Source organism: Glycine max, chromosome 6, assembly GCF_000004515.6.
Source record: "Glycine max cultivar Williams 82 chromosome 6, Glycine_max_v4.0, whole genome shotgun sequence".
Classification (NCBI taxonomy): domain Eukaryota; kingdom Viridiplantae; phylum Streptophyta; class Magnoliopsida; order Fabales; family Fabaceae; genus Glycine; species Glycine max.
The window spans coordinates 20,157,024-20,174,342 of record NC_038242.2 but is presented as its reverse complement, the minus strand read 5'-3'; the positions used below and the strand labels follow the sequence as shown (position 1 = coordinate 20,174,342).

The 17,319-nt window shown below is 35.1% G+C and overlaps 1 pseudogene; it reads left to right on the top strand.

Moving 5' to 3' along the window:
* The first annotated feature begins 1,138 nt into the window (after positions 1-1,138).
* On the top strand, positions 1,139-14,945 carry LOC100787975 (probable acyl-activating enzyme 17, peroxisomal; annotated as a pseudogene).
* Positions 14,946-17,319: the final 2,374 nt, after the last annotated feature.

Below are 17,319 nucleotides of genomic sequence, written 5' to 3'. Positions count from 1 at the left end.
TCTAGTTGAAATGGGTATACGAGAGCAGTTACATCCAAGGTCTGATGGTAAGAAAATATACTTGTCTCCATCTTGTCATACTTTGTCCAGAAAGGAAAAGATAAGTTTTTGTCAGTGTCTACGCTGTGTCAAAGTGCCACAGTGACACTCTTCAAATATTAAGAGCCTTGCACAGTTGAAGGATCTAAAGTTAGTTGGCTTAAAGTCTCATAATTGTCATGTCTTGATGCAATAACTGCTAGTTGTGGCAATACGAGACATTTTGCCTAAGAAAGTTAGGCATGCCATAACTCGCCTTTGTTTATTCTTCAATGACCTATGTAGCAAAGTCATTGATGGGAGGAGAAAAAAAGTTATGGTTTTCTCATGTGTTGTCTCGTGGGGGTTATGATTTTCTAGAAAAAAAGTTAATGGAGGAGAAACAAAAGAAACGATTGAAGGAAGCAGCCCAATCTGGGAGCACTGACACTATTGTTGATCCTCCATCTCCCATTAGACAACACGTCAATTGAAAGATGGCCCGCACAAAGAAAACTGGCCAAATGACACATAAGGCAACAAAGGAAATCACAGATAGGATTGTAAGTCACTTTCATTTGTCAGTGGTTATTTTTTATAATAATTGTTGGATGAGTAAACCAATTTTGTTTCGTCTGTTTACTACAAGATTCCTTGGAGGAGCAAGCCTCATAGGGAAGCTTTGTCGCCCATGGATGTCAGGATGTACTGACTACTGCCATTGGGCGACTAGAGCACCCAGGTCCTATCCATGCTGCTGGAGCCTGTATCACCATCAAAAACTACTTTGGACCGACTTCAAGGGGCTCTTCCACCTCTTTGTCCATGGTTGTTGAAGACCTAGAGCAGTTGACACAAAAAATTAGAGGGACTCGCACAAAAAGTGACTCAACAATTAATGATGTCCTTCAACCAGATGCAGTCGCAAATGCAATCACAGGGACTCGCACTATCTCCTGAGGTTAAGGTTGGTCCTTTTGCTACTCGTGTCAGCACAAAGGAAAGTTGTGCCAATCCCTCAGGGCAGGACCCAGAAACTGGAGACTCGGACAAATGTGGCTTGTATGTCAATGACAATCCTCCCTGACTGGTTGTCGTTGGTAGAGTTTATAAGGGGTCCATGACTGTCAACAACATTCCTTTGGGCAATGATCAAGTGAAGGTTGGTGTTGAGCAAGTTCGAGATGCTGATGCTCACGTTCCTATACCCACTCAAGAGGTTCAGTTAGTGAGGCAAACACTTAACATCTTCCTTACTTTGTCGACACATCTTGTAAAGCCTTTTTTGGAACATGTATTTCATTGTGTTTTTTTTTATAATTATTAATAAAGGATTTATTACAAATCAAGTTTTGGTTGTCATTCGCTTAATGTTTATTAACTGTGTAGGATAAACAGGTAGCTAAAGGATCGGCGAAACCTGTACATATGCCGGATCCTGACGAAGATCCCCTCTACCTAATGACATTGACCATCCTATATCTTTTCCTCAAGTTGTTGTAGGTTTCTTGGGATGCTAGCGTGTTTGGGGTGTATAATGATAACTTCCCATTGTACATAAAGCATGAAAATCTTTATGAAATAGCTCACGGTGGTCAATGTCTGAGCATCTCTGTTATATAATTGTAGATTTTTTAAGTCACTTTACATTACTGTATATTAACTAATTGATTGTTTTATACTCATGCATAATTTACTATATTTTAACAACAATAGTCATATGACTGAGACAACTATGCGAGCAGGGAATGCCGATGTGTATGGATTCCTCGAGCCACATTCTATACAAAGATTCGGGCAATCACAATTTGAATCAGAAGATTATATTAAGAAATGGATGCATAATTCACAAAGAGATGTGTACCTAGGAGCCTACTTGAATGAGTAAGTTAAATTGAACAACTCAATTTAAATCATGTATGTTTTGTTCCTTGCACAATAGGTCCGACAACTACTTGAAAGGAATTATTAATAAATGAGTTATATTTTGTAATACATTTACGTTATGATTATAATCTGACGTCAACATTTTTATTGTATAATACACATATGTTAAGAGATTCAATGTAAGAAAATAAAAAAGAACAGAATTATATATAATCACACGAAATCTTAAAGGATGTTGTTGTAATTCTCGAAAGGTTAAAGGATGTTGCATGAAAGGTGAACCAAACCAAACCAAAAGATTATGCAAAAATCACATGATTGTGGAAGGCCAAACCAAAAGATTATGCAAAAATCATGTGATTGTGGAAGGCAAACCAAACCAAATGTTCCTTTAAATTTATATTATTTATTGGTCACCGCACCACCCATTTATCGATACTGAACATGAACGTTGTCAATATTGACAAAATCATGACCTCGTTGCTAGCCAGTCCCTGTCCTAGCGGGTGCGGATAAGTGTCATATCATTCACTCTTCTACATAACATACATTGATTCTTTTTTCCTAACACCAAAAAAAATTCTTAATTCTAGTCTAGTCATCGAGATAAGAACAAAAAGTTACAATAACACTTCACCAATTAGTCTTCAAATCGCAGAAGCTACATTGAACGGTTATATCCGTATCAACCCGCCATTGAAACGGGTTTGATGTTTTAGTTTTTGGGTGAAGTGAAGTGAGTTGTGCAACTTCGGATCCTATCACTATTGCACATGGCTTATTACAAACCACTGAGTTCTATCACTATGTCGGATATTGAATTCCATGGAATTGGAAGAGAAGACGTTGCCACTCTCCACCAACGTCTTGCACAAATCATTGAAATTCATGGTGATGGCACCCTGCCACATGGCAGCACGTTAGCAACTGCGTCCTCAACCCTGAACTTCCCTTTTCGTTTCATCTGATATTGTACTTTATTTGTTACAAGGATTACGGTCCCGACCCACCCACTTGGATACCGGACCCGTATGTTACTTATTAAGAATTAAGATTAAAATATGTGTGTCAGTGTTTTTTTTTATTAGTGAATGTTAGTTATTAGTTTGTTAGTTTTTGTACGTATGTGTTTTATCTCTTCATTTACGTGGAAGATGTTTTAATTGATGAATGATTGAAGAATGTGTGTATTAGTTTTAGTCATGAAATGAAAGGTTGGTGGTTTTTTTTAAAACCTTGTTTGATGTGTGATAAGGGAAAGTGCTGCTTTGACCAATGTTTGGCAGTTGCTAGAGAGGAAGGGTGAAGAGTTTCTGGGTTCGGCATATAAGGATCCAATTACAAGCTTTGATGATTTCCAAAAATTTTCAGTCTCAAACCCTGAGGTGCTACCAATTTTACATTCATCTAGGATGTTGTTATTAACATTTCCTAACACATTCTTTTGAATGCACTCTTTCATTAATGGGTGAAATTTTTACAAATTTTCCTCAAGGTTTTGAATGCACTCTCACTAAATGATGTGGGTCCCACTTAAGTAACAGGGATTCATCTCTTATTTTGTGGGTCCTATGTACATTTCACTACTTAACAATAAGGGTATTGAAAAGAGTTTATAGATAGTGTATTGGTAGCATTTATGAGGGATTTTGTTTCATTTTCTTGACAGTTTTTGTCATTGTTGTGTATTGTTTCAGATATATTGGAAATGTGTGTTGGATGAAATGAGCATATCATTTTCCAAACCACCTGAATGCATCTTACATGATCGCCCCCCAGGGGAAGGCCCATTATCACATCCAAGTGGTAAATGGCTTCCTAGAGCATTTATTAATCCAGCACATAATTGCTTAAATGTAAATAGTGAAAGATGTTTGAATGATATAGTGATAATATGGCATGAAGAACAACATGATGATCTCCCTCTAAAGAGGATGATACTTGAGGAATTGCGTGAAAATGTTTGGTATGCTGCAAATAGCCTTTTGTTATTAGCTTTGACTTTGATGTTCTTTTACTTGCTGTAAATTTGAATTGTATATATTCATGGCTGTTCATAACTTTTAATTTTGTGTTGCCAATTATTGTCTTAAGGGCAATGGTTAAGGAATCAAAAGTGAAGAGTTTTTATTGGAAAGTGTAACATTATTTGTTACCAATGCATTTCCACCTTGATTTCTAGTAAAACTTTCTATTCATTGATTCCTTAACCATCATTTACCCTTGGTTTGGTTGCCAAGAAGAGATTACTATTCGAGGAGAAATTTTTTAAAAAATAGTGTGGTCCCACACCTCCACTGCACTACTTTAATTCAAATATTTCTTCTCAATTTTCTTCCATTCCACACAACCAAACTCACCCTTAAGGGAAAAGGTAAGCAAAACTGTTTAAATTTCTTTTAATTTCTCTACTGTATTGTCTATGTTAGAGCATAGTATGTAAAACCCACATTACCCTATCTTTACACCTGGTTGGCATGGTTGATTACTGGTGGGCCTTGAACACACATTTGTAACAGAAAAGTAAAAGAAAATAGGATGAAATGACATTGGCTGAGAGAGACTATGTAGGTCAATAAGAGGAGGAATAAGGATGCAACAAATGGTACAGAAGGATAAGAGCTGCATAAAATTGTGGAGGTTACTATTGTGGAAACTGCATACTGGAGTGGGCAATTCTGCAAGTATGGAAAAGGGTGAGGAGAATGTGACCAAGGAGAGAGTAATTGGGAAGCATAGCAGAATTTGGGAATCAATTGGGTCACTTAGACTAGTCTGTGATTTGCAGCTCAGGATTTTTTATCACTTCCTGTCATTTTCCATTTCCATGATTGTTCTAATTTTCTATTTTTCACTATTTAATAGGTCTTAGCCACTATGAGAATTCGAGTTACTGCTACTGCATTTAGGATGCTACTGCTGCTGCATACATTTCATTTACCCTTCATTTCATTTATCCTTCATTTCATTTGTAACTAAATAACTAATTTTCCCTTTTCATTTTCCATTTTGTATATAAACCATACTTACTGGAAAATAAAGCTTAAGCTGTCTTTGATCATTCCATAAGCTCTTTTTTGTTTTCTTCTCTCTCTCTCTCTCTCTCGATAGAGCTTCCTTTATTCATTCAGTTCAATTTCTGTTATTCTGCTGCGCACTCGAAGATATTGTTTCAACCTGCTTTCGTCTCTGTTTCGATTTTTGTTTTGATTCATCTTCATTGTTATAGTCATGAGTGAGAGAGATTCACAAACACCTGGTGTGGATAGCTTTCTTTTCTTGCATCCAAGCGAAAATCCAACGGTATCACTTGTTTCACCAGTTCTTGATTCTTTGAACTATCATTCATGGAGTAGATCAATGATGATTGCTCTGAGTGCAAAGAATAAGCTTGAATTCATTGATGGAGGTGCGCCAGAACCACTAAAGGCTGATCGAACTTATGGAGCATGGAGGCGCTGCAACAACATGGTGGTTTCATAGATCGTTCATTCGGTATCCATGACTATTAGGCAAAGTATTTTGTGAATGGGTAAGGCAGAGGAAATCTGGAAAGACCTAAAATCCATATATGCATAGAGTGATCTTCTTAGGATCTCTGATCTCCAGCAAGAGGCATCTTCAATTAGGCAAGGTAACCTTTCAGTTACAGAGTATTTCACGAAATTGCGCATAAATTGGGATGAACTGGAAAATTTTAGACCTGATCCTATATGCTCATGCAATACGTGATGCACATGTTTAGCACTTAATATTGTAGCTCAAAGAAAGCTTGAGGATAGAGCAATTTAGTTTCTCAGAGGATTGAATGAACAATATGGGAATGTGCGATCACATGTCCTCCTCATGGATCCACTACCTGAAATATCAAGGATATTTTCCTATGTTGCACAACAGGAAAGGCAAATTGGAAGCAATTTGATAGCTGCTAATAACATAGACATGAAAGGTAGTTTAATTAATGCAATGAAATTGGCCTGTAATTACTGTGGGAAGACTGGACATACTGAGAATGTTTGCTATAAGAAACATGGAGTTCCTTCAAATAACAGTGAAAGGAACAAGTCCAGCAGCCATAGGAATGGGAAAGTATGTACTTGTTATGGAAAAATGGGTCACACTATTGATGTATGCTACAAAAAGCATGGATTCCCACCAGGTTACAGGTTTTCTAACCCAAGGAGCAGTGCTAACAGCTTGGTGGCAGGAGATGATGCAGTCACCAATGATCAAACACAGCTTTTAGAGTCTAAGGAGATTCATTTTTCACCCGAGCAATACAAAGCATTGCTTGCTTTAATCCAACAACCAACTGATGGGAACTCAGCTAACATGTCATCCAATCTTAAACAGGTAGCCTCCTGTTCCGTTGACACAACACCAGCTCATGGTAAGTCTTTGTCTTTTGTAAACCACACACACACACTTAACACATGGATCCTAGATTCTGGAGCAACTGATCATGTATCATCCTCACTTGATCTTTTTAAATCCTACACTCAATTGAATCCTCCTACTGTAGTTAGACTACTAGATGGCAATCATGTCACTGCTACTCACTTTGGTGACATATGCATTTCAGATTCCATCATCCTGTCAGCAATGTTATATGTCCCTTCCTTTTCCTTTAATATGATTTCCATATCTAAACTTGTCTCTACCAATAGTTGTAAACTTATTTTCTCTTATGATTCATGCTTAATGCAGGATGTGATCACTCAAGTGAAGATTGGTACAATTGAAGTGAGAAATGGATTATACTACCTCACCCCAAACTATACGACCATATCCAACATGGAAACCAACATTGTTCATCCACATTGTACCATTACACCTATAGATCTTTGGCACTTCAGAATGGGACATCTTTCCTTTGAACGTTTATGAAATATACAGTCAACCTATCCTTTCTTAAAGCTTGATAAGAATTTTGTTTGTAATACATGTCATTATGCTAAACATAAAAGACTTCCATTTCCCACCAGTAACTCACATGCATCGAATAGCTTTGAACTTTTGCATATAGATATATGGGGACCTTGTTCAAAGGTTTCAATGCTAGGACATCGATACTTTCTAACCATAGTGGATGATTATTCACATTTTACTTGGATATTTCTGATGCATGTCAAAGCTGAAACACAAGAACATATCAAAGCCTTTATAACTCTTGTTGAAACTCAATTTGACAATAAGGTTAAGAAAATTAGAACGGATAATGGCCTAGAATTTCTTATGAGTGATTTTTATAGTTTGAAGGGAATTATACATCAAACAACATGTGTTGAAACGCCTAAGCAAAATGGAATTGTTGAACGGAAGCATCAACATCTTTTGAATGTAACAAGAGCATTACTTTTTCAAGCAAACTTGCCCAACAGTTTCTGGTGTTTTGCTTTAAGTCATGCAACATATTTGATAAATTGCATACCTACTCCATTTTTGAAAAATGCATCCTCTTATGAAAAATTGTTTGGAAGTCCATGTGATATATCAAATCTCAAAGTTTTTGGATGTCTTTGTTACATTTCCACACTCTCAGCACATAGACAAAAGTTAGACCCAAGAGCACATCCATGCATTTTTCTGGGTTTTAAGCCAAATACAAAAGGTTATCTGGTATATAATTTACATTCAAATGATTTAGCTGTTTCTCGAAATGTGATTTTCTATGAAAATCACTTACCCTCACAACCTAAAACACAACAATCACAACCTTTGGTTTCCCCTACACCATTTGTACTTGATCATTTTCCTTTTGAGACACATGATGTTGTGCCTGTAAGCTTACCCACATCTAGTGCATATACAAAAAATAATTCAGCCACACCTTTACGCCGTTTCACATGAGATAGAAGACCTCTTACATACCTTCACGACTATCATGCATTTCTCACTTCAACTGCTAATACCAATTCAGCTTCAGTGAGCCATCCTCTCGATTATTCAGCTTTAGTGTGTCATCCTCTCGATTCTGTACTATCTTATTCGCGTCTATCATCATCCCACAGACATTTTGTTCTTTCCATTTCTACATCTACTGAGCCTAAGACATATGCTAAAGCATCTCAACATGGTTGTTGGCTTAAAGCGATGAAAGCCGAGTTACAAGCTTTACAAACGAATAACACTTGGACCCTTACAGACTTACCAGCTAATAAGAAAGCTATTGGGTGTCGTTGGGTTTATAAGATTAAGTATCATGCTGATGGCTCCGTTGAACGATATAAGGCTCGACTTGTAGCCAAGGGGTATACTCAAATGGAAGGATTGGATTTCCTTGATACTTTTTCTCCAGTTGCGAAGCTCACAACAGTCGGATTATTGTTAGCATTGGCTGCTATTCATGGTTGGCACCTTCGTCAGCTCGATGTTAACAATGCATTCCTTCGTGGAGAATTAAATGAAGAAGTCTATATGCAGCTGCCTCCAAGAATGCAAGTCTCACACCCTAATCAAGTTTGTCAATTACAACGATCACTTTATGGTTTGAAACAGGCTAGTCGACAGTGGTTTCATCGTTTGTCCTCATTTCTTCTTACTCATGGTTTCACTCAAGCTTCAGCTGATCATTCCCTCTTTCTCTGTTTCAATGAAAACTCATTTACTGCACTTTTGGTGTATGTTGATGATATAGTTCTAACAGGGAATGATATAATGGCTATCAATCGTATTACCATATTTCTGGACCAAACCTTCAAGATTAAAGATCTTGGCACTTTAAAATTTTTCCTTGGCATTCAGGTTGCTCGTTCCCATCAAGGCATCCATCTATGTCAAAGGAAATATGTTCTAGATATTCTCTCTGATTCTAGAATGCTTGCTTGTCGTCCAGTTTCAACACCTATGGATTGTACTAGTCATCATCAAGCAGGCATAGGAGATCCTTTATCTGCTGAAGACTCCTCTTCATATCATCGACTTGTTGGTAGGCTCATCTATCTTACTAACACTAGACCAGATATTTCTTACGTTGTGCAGCAATTAAGCCAATTCATGGCTAACCCAACTACCGATCACTCAAAAGCCGCCTCTCGGGTTCTTCGCAATCTCAAGAGTTCACCGGGATGTGGCATTTTCTTTCCTACAACTGGTTCAACTCGTCTTCAAGCTTTTAGTGATTCAGACTAGGCCGATTGCCGTGACACACGTTGCTCTATTACAGGCTTCTCCATCTTCCTTGGCAATTCTCTCATATCATGGCACTCTAAGAAATAATCCACTGTCTCACGAAGTTCATCTGAAGCAGAATATCGTGCTTTAGCTACCACCACATGTGAACTTCAATGGCTTACATACCTTCTTCAAGAATTTCGCATTCCATTCACTCAGCCAACTAATCTATTTTATGATAATCAATCTACTATTCAAATTGCTTCCAATCAGGTTTTCCATGAGCGCACAAAACATATCGAATTAGATTGCCATATCGATCGAGAAAAATCACTAAATGGCCTTATCAAGCTTCTTCCAGTTAGATCCTCCATGCAACTTGCTGATGTTTTTACCAAGCCTTTATCTCCTACTCAATTCAAGACTTTAGTTTCCAAGCTGGGAATGATGAACATCTATTCCCAGCTTGAGGGGGGCTCTTAGCCACTATGAGAATTCGAGTTGCTGCTACTGCATTTGGGATGCTACTGCTGCTGCATACATTTCATTTACCCTTCATTTCATTTATCCTTCATTTCATTTGTAACTGAATAACTAATTTTCCCTTTTCATTTTCCATTCTGTATATAAACCATACTTATTGGAAAATAAATCTTAAGCTATCTTTGATCATTCCATAAGCTATTTTTCATTTTCTTCTCTCTCTCTCTCTCTCTCTCGATACTCTCTCTCTCTCTCTCTCTCGATACAGCTTCCTTTATTCATTCAGTTCAATTTCTGTTAATAGGATCAATGCTTCTTGATTTTGTTATATATTTTGACTGTTAATACCAAAATAATAAGGGGATTCCTTTTCAATGCTCAATACAGAGGCATCCTGGTTCACGATTGTGGTATAAACCTAGAAGGGACATGGGGTTCAAGATTGCGGCATATTGTGATTTTGGCCCTTTGTAGTTTTAGTGGCTTCAGGGTCTGGAGAAAGGATCTGCAATTGCGATTGATATGTCAATGAATGTCAAGTCTGTGGTTATCTACCTAGCTATCGTTCTTGCAGGTTATGTTGTTGTATCAATTGCTGATAGTTTTGCAGCTAGTGAAATATCAACTAGGCTTAAAATATCAAAAGCAAAAGTCATATTTACTCAGGTTGACTCCCTAATTTCCTCTGATGATTTATTTATCACTCTTCTCATGTTTTTAATGATTTTTCTGTATTTCTCACTTGACATAAAGTTGTTTATATCTGTTAAAATTATAATGATTTTAAGATGGGAAAGAGTAAATGATTGAATAGTCTAAAATTGATATTCATATGATGTGATACAAAGTGCAAGGTAGCAACCCCTATTTATAAGACTAGAATTCTAATCCTTAATAAGTAAGGAAAAAATCATGAATTTCATGAAACTTGTCAACCACTCTCGGAGATCTAGGATACTCTATATATTCTAAGATACAACAACAACAATAACAAACTTTGTCCCTCTTGCTGAGGTAGCTTACATAGATTACACTACATCAATCGATTCAGTTGAAGACCAAACCTTTAGAGATATTATTAATCTTGAGATTCCTCTTAACTATGTACTCCAATGTCTTTCTTAGTCTTCGTCTCTTCCTTTTCAGATCAAAGGACTAAAATCATGTGTTTATTTGTTCTGAGATACAGCAATACTACCATGAGATGTTTTGTAGATATTCTAACACTTCTCATCAAATTAAAGATTATAAAGCTTTAAGTTTGTGACTAAACATATTGAAAGAAACAACAACAATAATAGCCCTTGGGTGAGGTCAATTACATGGAATACAAGATGCTCACTCAAAAACCATATTTTCTAGGATATTTTACACCATGAGATCTATTTTTATAATTTTCTCCAATGTTCAAGGTCTCTTTTTCACTCATTTTACATGATTAAAAACCATGTAATCTGCTATCCTTAATGCTTTCTCAAGCGGCCTTCTTTGCACATGTCCAAACCACTTAAACCAATTTTCTATCATCTCCTCAATATGTCACACCAATGTTTCCTCAAATACAATCATTCTGTATCTTATCCCTTTTTGTGTGGTTAAACATTTATCTTAACATCCTCATTTCTGCTACTCCTATGTTTTTTTCTCGTTTGTTTCTTTGAAGTCCAATATTCAGTACCATAAAGTATACTTGGTCATATAGCGGTACAATAAAATTAAGAATGCTAAAAAAATGAATTAAAAATATAATGCAGTGCAGCATCTAGGACGGGAAATGAGCCATAGTTTTTAGAGATGGGTCTAGACTTTGGGACATGAGATGGGATCATGCAACATCTATGGTCAGTGGCGGAGGCAGGCATGGTAAAATGCCTCATTAAGACCTATTTTTCCTTTTTATCAGAGGGGGCATAAAGTAATTCTATTTTGTATAAAAAAAATTTAAAGAAAGCTCAAATTTTGGGTGCAACCATGGCATCCCCAGGTTACCCCCTGGCTCCACCTCTGTCTGTGATAAAGACTAGGCTAGATTTATCTGGGACAAAGATATAAATTATTTCGGTGCAGGATGGTTTGATACATATCCAACATAAGTAACCACTGGTACAATTCATTGGACAGAAAGAATTTGTCACGGGAATGAATTGTTCGGAGAAGTCACTAGTAGTTTGATTCTTTGGTGCAAAAGGACCACACCCCAAATACCTTTTATAAATAGGACTTACTAATTTGTATTTTATATCACATCCTTTATATCTAAGCAATATCAATTAAATTATTCAATCTATATTGTCTTTTCCTACTTTCCTGTATAAAATCCTATAATTTGAACATATTTAAAAAACTAGTTTATTTCTTGATAGGTTGACTATTATTGTTAAAAATGGGTGTCAATTTTGTGGCTAATTGCAGTGCTATAGTAATTTACTTTTTCCTGTCTCATTCTTCCCTTTCCTTCCTTTACAGGTGAAAAAATTCTTTTCACTATTTGCTAAAGACACGCAGCAGTTGAGTTGTTTTCTTTGTTGCTCAATAATAGGGTGTCTCATATTGTTGCTTCATAAATGCAGTAGAGTTGTGGATGCACAGTCGCCTATGGCAGTAGTTATCCCTACCAAAGGATCTGAATTTAGCATGAAACTGCGTAACGGTGACCTCTCTTGGCATGATTTTTTGGAGAAAATCAATAGTCTCAAGTAAGCACTTTAATCCTGATTTGTTCATAGATACTTAATTTATGCAATAAATTATAAAAAAAAAAAAGGCAAAGAATGCACTTGAAAAGTTATGATATTCTCTTGAAATTTTAATTCTTATTTGTTATCATGTAAAAGAGGACGAGCCCTGGTGCAGCGGTAAAGTTGTGCCTTGGTGACTTGTTGGTCATGGATTCGAATCCGGAAACAGTGAAGAGCCTCTGGGCAATGGGGTACGAAGTTTTTTTATTTGTTATCATGTAACATACAGAGGCAAGGAATTCATAGCTACAGAACAACCAATAGGAACATTTACAAACATTCTCTTTTCTTCTGGAACAACAGGTAAGTTGAATTTTTTGTTTTGGCCTGAAAGGATACATTCTAGACAAAAGAAGTTTGTGTGCTGTTGATAAAGGATATTTGAGGTAAAAGGATTAATTCAATACCAAGACTTCACTCACCATATGAAGCTAGCCAAAAGCTAATATAATGTACCTCATTTGGTGGTATAGGTGATCCAAAGGCAATTCCATGGACCAATATTACTCTCTAAAAGCTGCTGCAGATGCATGGTGCCACATGGACGTTCGTAAAGGTGATGTAGTGTGCTGGCCCACTAATCTTGGACGGATGATGGGGCCATGGCTAGTATACGCATCCTTGCTAAATGGAGCTTCAATGGCTCTGTACATTGGATCCCCTCTTGGGTCTGGCTTTGCCAAGTTTGTACAGGTACAAACTCATTCTGCTGTTTAAATTTTCAGTCCTTTTCATAGCTTTTGTTTCCTGTGAAGTGTGAACAATTATTATTCTTTTCTGCTAATGATCTATTTGAAGTTATCACCTCCTTATCACTTTATGACTAATGTTTGATAAGCTTTTATGACCACTATGTATTTGTGTTTACTAAGACAGCTTTATATTTTGGTATTATTTTAGTTCTAGAAGCTTTTATTCTTTGCTTTGCCGAACTGATATCTATGACCCTTCATTTTTATTTCTTGAGCAAACTAATGCTCAGACTAGGTACTTTAACTAATGTTTGGTCTTCTTTTCTATGACAGCCACAAAATGTTCCAGGAATAGGTGAGTTGGCTCTTGGTCCGCTCATGCTTGGGGCTTCAAATACACTGCTTAATGCTGACCATTACGGTGTCTATTTCAAAGGAATGCCTCTCTTGAATGGAAAGGTGGGCATACCATTCTCCTTTATTTATGTGGTAATTGGGTATCTGGGGTACCTGAAAATTTACGGTTGAGTTTCTCTAATCAGGTATTACGGAGGCATGAAGATGTATTTGTGCGTACTGCTAGAGGATAATATCATGCACATGGTCGTTCGGATGATACGATGAACCTTGGGGGAATCAAGGTAAACATTTTGCCTACATATTAATTATTAAAATAGTTGGAATGTTAAATGAATATGATGTTCCAAATCAACACCAACCAGTTTTAGGAAGCAAAACAACCATTCTCCATTTCTTCATATAATTCCTGGGAATGAGGTGATGTGCTGTCATTAACTTGGATGAATAAATGTATTAAATGGATCCTCTCGAGTTCACATATATACGTTTTCTATTTTGATTTTCTATTAGAAAAAAAAATGTAAAGTCTGTGATCCTGTACAGTTGAAATGCAACTGTTGAGGAACTTGATCCCTGAAAGTGTAATAATCTCCAGCTGGTTGAAAATGGTGACAGAATCATGGTCAATTAATTGGCATATGAATCTAAATTATTATTTGAAAATTAACCTTCATAGAATGCATCAACACGAAATGTGTCTCTAGAAAGGAATTTGGGGCATTAATTGGGTAGCGTGCAGCCTAATCATTGAAACAGAAAATATATTACATCTTGTTGATATCAAATAGTTGAGCTTTGTTTCGTTAGATCCTTTTTACATGAAATTTTCTATAGCTTTTTTGTAGTTCCAATCATACAGATTCTCGATTATATTGATGTTTTCTTTTGATAATAAACAGGTTTGTCTGTGTGAAAGAGAGACTAGTCTTTCTCTGTATATAATGTCTCCGAAAAGTTTAAGCATTTGACTTTATTAGTGCGTCCTGACATTTCATGCTGTTTGTTTGGACAGGTGAGTTCGATTGAGATTGAACGCATATGCAACGGAGTAGATAGCAATATTCTGGAAACAGCTGCAATAGGGGTACCACCTTCTGGTGGTGGGCCTGAGTTGTTGACTATAGCTGTTGTATTCAAGGATTCAAATAGCACAAAGCAAGATTTACACCAATTGAGGATGTCTTTTAATTCAGCTCTCCAAAAGAAACTAAATCCACTGTTCAGGGTACTGATTAATTTCCTTTTCTAAGAGTGTTTTTTTTTTTTTGGTGTTTACAATGGTCACATTGTGGTTCAATGAGTACAAAGAACACATTTTCTAACACATTCTTTTATTGATTTGAATTTATTAAAGACCACAAACTCAAGATAGAGATATATTAGATGTGATATGAAATTCATACAATTTTGTAATTTGAATAAATTTCAACCAATAAGAGAGTGATCAAAAAAGTATGTTAGAGAGTTTGTTTTTAACATTTCTCTTTTGTATTATCACAACAGTTTAGAGTTTAGTGTTCTAAATACATGCTCGTATGTGTAGGTTTCTCAAGTAGTCACACTGCCATCTCTTCCAAGGACAGCATCCAACAAGGTTATGAGAAGGGTTTTGCGGCAGCAACTTAGCGAAACTAACCAAAATTCTAAAATATAATACAATCATGTTAATCAAATATTGAAGATTATTGAATATCCAGGACCAGGAGTTATCATGGTACACATTTAAAAGTATTATTCTTTTTGGTACTAGAAAAGAATAATATTAGGGTAATTACAATATAATGCACAAATGGTATAAATAATTCTCATTTGTAACGATAGAAATAAAACAGAAGAATAGGAGTTTGAATTGTATTTTGAAATCTTTTTTGAAAACCTTTTGGGTTGATCAAAACACTTTTGAGAGGTAAGAAGCGTAACAGCAAAAAGAGTATTGCAATCAGAAGTTTAAATATCGTCTTATGGGATAAGATGGTGCAAGAACAATTTTTTTTTATCCATAGTGATCGAAGAAGGTGTGAGAGGGTTTACAATAATAGGTGCAAGAACAACTTTGGCCGGGTATAAGCATATTCTTCCCCCAAAAAAACATTTTAAATTCTGCATTTAGTTAGTAAACATAAATAGAGAAGGGATGAGAGATCAACACGTGGTAGTTATTTTTGTTCATCCAACAATCCTTAGCCATGTTTAGTTCTTGACTTTTGGTTTATATTTCAACCAAGGCAGAATAATTTACTCGCATGATATTTTAGTCTTTGCCACTCAATTATTGTTTCACAGGTCTTTCTTAGCTCAACCAAGTATTCTTTGTTACAAGCTGTTTTAGATTTCACACAAGTGTTTAGATAAAAAAAAAAAAAAAAAAAAAAAAAAAAAAAAAAAAAAGAGGTTTACAAATAAACCAAAGTTGGATGAAATATTGTGAGCACCAACATATAATAGGTCTTTCTTCCAAGATATTTACAATAAATGAACAAGACTTGTGAGATATTTGGAAATTGAAATAATGTGGCTTTTGAATATGCAACGATCAATAAATGTCATCTTCTCGAGACATTAATGGAAGGACACTTCAGTTTCAAGTGCTTCATTTCTCTAAATTTAAATGTTGTAACATTGAAAATGCAATAGATAAATACTAATATTATAGACAATGTATTGTGTTTTTGGGCTATTGAATATGCTTTTTATCCCTTAGTTGTGATAGGAATGCAAGTAGGTAAAACTTTTCCATTTGTATGGATGATAGGTTGTCAGTTTCAAAAGTTCAAAGGTCGTTGCTTTGGACACTCAGCGTTTTTTATGTAATACCCAACAACGAAGGTGAAAGGACTAAAAGGCCCTTCACCTTTTGCTTATAAAAACAAAAAGTGACTCGTCCGTACGAGTCACTGTGCGTTGTTTTTCTTCTTTTTGTGTGCTGCTTTCCTTCTTCCTCTTCGTATTCCTTGGTGTTTCTTCTTCCTCTCCCTCCGTTAATGCTTCTTCTTCTTCGTTCGTGGGTCCTGCTCCTCCGTTCCTGGTTCTTCTTCTTCGTGGATCATGCTTCTTCTTCCTTGCGTCTTCTTCATTCTCCTTCGAGGTAAGTATGCTCCTTATAATTGTTTGTGCATTGCTGCTCCTTCGTTCATGATGTTTGCGTTGGTATTGTATTATCTATGCATTGTTGGTATTCTGAGGCCATTTTTTGTGAAAAAAGTCATACGGATTGACAATCCGTATAACCCATATGGATTGTATGGATCATATGGATCAGTAATCTGCATAGCTTTTTTTTTAAAAAAAATTGTTAATTTATTTTGTGATTTAGTTTTAAAATTTTTTTAATTCTAAATTTAATTTTTGTTTGTTATGTTTTAGTAATTTTTTTATATATTAGCAATAGTTTTATAAGGATTGATGGGTGTTATTATTTTATGGTGGTATAGAAACAATAAAAAAATTAGATTAAAAATTAGATTGGTGAAAAAAATTATAAAAATATAAAAGAATTTTTTAGTTGATTTATAAAATTTTAAAAATTGATTGAAATATAAATTTAAAATATTTTAAAATTGTTAGTTAATTTAAAAAAAAAGATTGAAACAATATTTTAAATTTGTTAGTTATTTTTTAAAAATGATTGAAAATAAAATTTAAAATATTTTAAAATTGTTAATTACTTAAAAAAATGATTGAAACCGTATTTTAGAATATTTTTAAATTGTTAGTTATTTTTAATAAATTATTGATAACAAAATTTAAAATATTTTAAAAATTTTAATTAGTTTTAAAAAATAATTGAAAGCGAAATTTAAAATATATTAAAATTGTTAGTTAGTTTTAGAAAATGATTGAAATGATATTTTAAAATTGTTTGTTAGTTTTAAAAAATGATTGAAACTGAAATTTAAAATATGTTAAAATTGTTTTTTAGTTTTAAAAAAATCATTGAAACCAAAATTTAAAATATGTTAAAATTGTTAGTTAGTTTTTAAAAAATGATTGAGACCAAAATTGAAAATATGTTAAAATTGTTGGTTAGT